The following is a 5,336-nucleotide window of genomic DNA, read 5'->3' as shown; positions in this document are numbered from 1 at the left end:
AAGCATTTGTACAGAAGCTAAAAAGAATTTCGTGTAGTTGTCATCAAAGAAAAAGAGAGTTTTTCTACCTTTGTCTTTTGTAATTTTCTGCTATAGGAAAGAAGATTTTCAAATCCATGAATTCATTAACTAATGTATTTTACCATTATCCAATGGCTTGAATAGGATATTAGTGTGACAATCCCACTTTCTCCAAAGGCGAACCAGAGGGGTCAGCGGACCGCCTGCCTAACTCTCGCTAGGACTCACTACCATCCATAACAAGAATTACATGAAATTTCTAAACTAATCAAAATCATATTCATTACACCTCAAAATAACATTTACACACCTCCAAAAGCTATTATATAGGTTCGCGTACAAAAGATTTATCATTCGGCGCCTATCTTAACTACAACCTAAAAATATATACACTACAGTTATTTCTATTAAAATAAAACTTAAAGCCCCTCAAACATTCTAACTGTATTCTTGAGCACTCTCGGATCCGAATCCTGTTAAAGAAAACAAAACGTGGGATAAGCTTACGCCCAGTGAACATTCCAGGTAAACAAGCAAAGTAAGAGAATAACACAATTTAACATGTAAACACGTTTTTCCAAGTAATATAGGTTCAAGTAAATCGAAACTCAACTTTAAAACTGGTAGTGGAGCAATTAATTGTAATAGGAATCATTCAATGTAAAATACTTGATAAACAATAACATTCATGCGTGCATTTCAATCATTCATTCAAGTAAATACAATGATGAACAATACTTTAAACATTAAAAGGAAACGGGGCTCACATGGAGCAACATTCATCTTATAATTGCCAATAAACAATCTCCTACATTTTACCACCTTATAACCTCCAAACTCCTACATTATGTCCTCCGAAAGATCAACAATCCCCTCATTTAACATTCATGTTATGCCCTCTAAAAAATCAATAATTCCCTCATTTAACATTAAACATTAAACATTGTACTCAAGGCCTTTCGGCAAAGAGTTTTGAGCTTTGCACTTAACATTGGTAAGTTATAAACCCAAAACTGTCCAGCTGATCCGACCTTGCAAAAGGCAGGTCTTGGATAGGGTGCCAGCATAGGGTTAAACTCAATTCAGCCGATGCGAGATGCGATAAAGTACACATTGGCCTACATTCTTGCACATTTATCACTCATTCATACAATGTACACATGCACTCTTAGCAAATTAACAAGACAAGAAAATCACAACAGTCATTCACTTATTTGCATGTCATTCAAAGGAGAGCACTTAAGCAAATAATAACATTTTCTCAAGTCATGCATAATCAAATAACATGCATTGGAACACTTACCGACAAAGCAGAGCAAATCAAATGGTCCCACCAAGGTTCTCGTTTTCCATACCAAAGCCTATATTCAAGCAAGTACAAAACTTTAAGATTCCAACTAGAGCAACTAAACAAAAGAAGGAATGATTGAGAGAGCTACTAGAGCGACTTGACTTCAAAGCGACAAATGACCCAAAGAAGATTTCAAAAGGACATAAGTTTTAAAACCTACGCGAAGGTCCAAGTTCCAGAAAGTCACTAATACACGTTAGGTTTATGATTCAAGCAAGGTTTGGCGTGAAAAGAATGTTTCTCGAATCAAAAACTAAGAACAACAATAAATACATGAAAATGGTACAAATACTGGAAATTTTTCAGTTTTATGGTAGTGAAAAATAGCTAATTTTCGCTCCCTTTGAGTAATCGGTTTGCGACCAAATCGAAGCATGACTCTAGTATTATGTGTTGGCAAATAGTACAAGCTATTTCAAGTCCAAACTATCACGAATCGATGGCGAAACAAGGCCAAAACAGTAGCCCTATTCCATACCCAGAAATCAGGAAATTCAACTCAAAAGCCAATCAAAACTCAAGTTTCTTCAAATTAAATGCATGGTTTTCACTACAAATCAGTCCACAAGAGTTCTAATAAGTTTATAGCACAAGATTGAGCCAAACTTTCATCAAAACAAACAAAAAAGTGAAGAGAAATAAACTCAAGAAAATTGGTCAGCATGCATACATTTGGAAACAGAATTTTCTCCAGTTTTACTTGACATTGTTTGAAAAATCATATCGCAAGCTTCTTAAGTCCAAAATTTATAAACTTTATACCGTTGGAAAATAGATTCAAAGGGTTACAATTTCTTAGAAGACACCTTTACAAGATTCTATCCACAAGTTAGTCAAAATCCAATCTCAATTGGCTACTTTATCCAGTAGAAAGACAGAATAGGAATAGAAATTCAGTCAACTTTGAAAAATCACAGATATTCATAGGAATTTAGAAAAATTCTGAAATTTTCACGGTAAAATGTACTCTGAATCTTGTTGCAACCAAGATATAACAGATTTACCAATACTGCTTAGTCTCCTGTGCGAAAATTTTCAACAACACTTCCTCTTATTTTCTTAACTTTACTCCAACAAAACTACTACTTAAACACACATACATAACATCCACTTCTAGGGTAAGGTTAAACCAAGTTCCTTGAGTACAAATCTCATCAAAACAACACAAAAATCCTCACAAAATTGAAGCTAAAAATTTGGCCAGCCCAAGCATAAATTCCAACTCGTGGATGTTCAATTTTTATTTCATGTGCACCAAGTTAACTAAGCTTACTTTAACCATGATTCTCATGCTAACACAACCAAGAAAATCTAAAGAAATCCTCACCTAATACACCTAACCATACATCAAACACATAGAAGGCATAAACATAAACACATGATCCAAGCTTCAAAACAAGAACCCAAGCCAAGCCATCAACAACCCAAGTATCTAGGTTATCTAAGCACCTTAATTACATGCACACCCTACTAATTTAAAGCATTAAAATTCATGATTTAAGATTTACCTCAAGCTCTCAAGCTTTGCAAGTTGTACCAAGAACTCCAAGAATCACCTTTCAAGTAGCAAGTCAAGGTTGGTTAGAATCTAGTTCAACTTCCTCTTGAATCTTGCACTAATATTCCAAGAATTAGACTTAGGGTTTATGTGAAGTTTTTCCTCTCAAGAGGTTTACCCAAGAGCTCAAGACAAAAGGGCTAATGTTTTGTTAAATGGTAAAGTTTACTTAAGAAGCTAATTGTCCAAGTCAAGGTGTTGTAGTGTGATGACACTTGGCCAAATTTCTACCTAGCAAGTTTTTCCCAATTTCCTTCCAATCCTAATAATTTACTTAAGTTCTAACTTCACCCCAAAATAATTAAATTTTCTAGGGTTTCTTAGACATAACAAAAATTAATTCTCTCATTTTCTTAGACTCATTTTTATCAAAGTTAAATAAAGTAAAGAAAATAAGGCCCCAAAAATGAATCATATCTTGAATGCTTAAAATAATTTAAATGCATATAAATGGATTAAAAATGAAAACTTAAAATTCGGAGTTCTCACAATGAGTTTGTTAATTGTAATCCAATGGGCCAATATCAAATGACACACAAACAAACCATATTAGCAAATAGCAAATACAACGAGTTAAAATCTTTGGGCCTCTTAGGATAATAAAAACATGAGGCTCATTAATTCGAAATCCTAAAAGAGCATTTTCAGAAAGGTTGAACATGATGTTTGTAGCTAGTCATATATAACAGAGTTGAAGGAATGAAAAATGAAAAAGAAAAGCAAAATTCCTGATTCAAAGAATTGAGCATATATTAAGTGTCAACCAATGGACAAGCCACTTGTCAAGAGAAGGATATGCTACAGTAACTCATCCTGCCATTTTATTACATTTGAGGGAAGTCAAAACCATTGTTATTAAACCCCACCCAGCCCGACGGTTCAACCGATCAACTTGGTGAATCAGCCTCTGAGTTGGGTTGCTAATTAGATCGGAGTTGCATGGAACCCGTTGATGACTATTCAACTTGGACAGTTTAACCAGAGGACTGGGAACCCGAATAGTTATTGATAAACTTGATGGGTTTTGGAAATTATTGTGAAGTTACTTTGTTACCTAAATTTTCATTTGACCAGGGACACTAATTCAGGCATTTTCATCTTTCTTCGTATCATGCTAACAATTAGGGATTTAACTTCGTTCTTCTTTCTCACTTCCTCAGCTCCACAGCAAAAAATCAAGATTCAAGAATAAAATTCTCTTCTTCTCTTTCCTTTATTCTTCCAATTTTCCTCTCTTTGGCTGTTCGTGACTTATGTTTGGTGGTTTAACATTTAGATTTATCATTTATGTTTGTGTGTAATATCAATAAAAATTCATGAATTGTTGTACTTATATTATAATTTATATGTTTATTTAATTATATTACATATTTTTTTATCATATAGTGTGACCCGACAGTTCAATCAATGAACTAAAATTGAACCGCGACCCGCCAACCCAATCCTCCTGCCGAGTTAATGACTAGGTTGGTTTTAATAACTATGGTCAAAACACAATTCTATGATTAAGTCATTGGGCAATATTGGAATCATCATCTTTAAAAGCTACCAAATGACTTTCTCAGATTAATTTTAGGCAATATTAGAAGCCAAGGGAGTATAGTATCACAATTCGTTGCAGCATATTTCAGCCAGTCCAGCATTGTTTCAAACTCATCCTTGCCTTGCTTCTAAATCCGGTTTTAAGCAAGAAATCCATTCAGAACTTGGACTAGATAACCCATCAAGCAGTTGGTGAGCATTTTGCTTTACCCAAAAATTCTGCTCTTGACCCTTACTTGATGCATGTGCAAGCAAGGGGTTTCGTGGGAAGGCGAAGTCGACAAATTCCCGAAGCCTCTACAAAAGGAAAGAGAGAAGATACGACTGTCTCCCCATTTTATCATCGATGCTTAAATCAGATAGGAGCTCAACAAATAATAGACGAGAAGTTCTAGAAGGGATTTTTTCGTTGCCTATTCTTAATTCATATGAGGCTATTTATAGTACTCTAGGAAAAAGGGATCCTCGGGCCTTGAACTGCTTTTATGGAGTAGAGTGCGGCTATAGGTCAGTCATAGGTCCTGTATATTGATAAGGTAGGTCCATTAAAACCTACCTTCATGTCAGAATGTCATATCAATCATTCTTTGTCTTCTCTATACATGTAACGTGAGACCTTCTAAGCTTCAAGAATATCTGTGCATACACCAGAAAGACCTCAGGGAAGGGCGGGATTCGAGGAGTGGGTCTCAGATCCCTCAATGCATTCATTGCATGTTTAATTAAATCCCTTTCGCAAAATCTCTTGTAGTCATAAATAAGCAATACAAAATTTGGGCCTTCAGTGTTAGGTGGTGAAGATGGTAGGGAAATAAAGGAGTTAATGATGCGAAAATATGATCCAATGATTCAAGTTCAAGTCAT

At 35.0% G+C, this 5,336-nt stretch overlaps 1 long non-coding RNA gene across 1 annotated transcript; it reads right to left on the bottom strand.

Moving 5' to 3' along the window:
* Nucleotides 1-277: 277 nt before the first annotated feature.
* LOC140037321 (uncharacterized) lies at nt 278-3,214 on the bottom strand. The gene is made up of 3 exons (XR_011841243.1): nt 2,881-3,214; nt 1,325-1,382; nt 278-494 (listed from the first exon to the last, which is right to left on the bottom strand). It is a non-coding gene; the product is annotated as an uncharacterized lncRNA (long non-coding RNA).
* Nucleotides 3,215-5,336: the final 2,122 nt, after the last annotated feature.

The sequence above is a fragment of the Coffea arabica genome, chromosome 2e, assembly GCF_036785885.1.
Source record: "Coffea arabica cultivar ET-39 chromosome 2e, Coffea Arabica ET-39 HiFi, whole genome shotgun sequence".
Classification (NCBI taxonomy): domain Eukaryota; kingdom Viridiplantae; phylum Streptophyta; class Magnoliopsida; order Gentianales; family Rubiaceae; genus Coffea; species Coffea arabica.
This window is presented reverse-complemented; position numbering and strand designations above follow the sequence as displayed.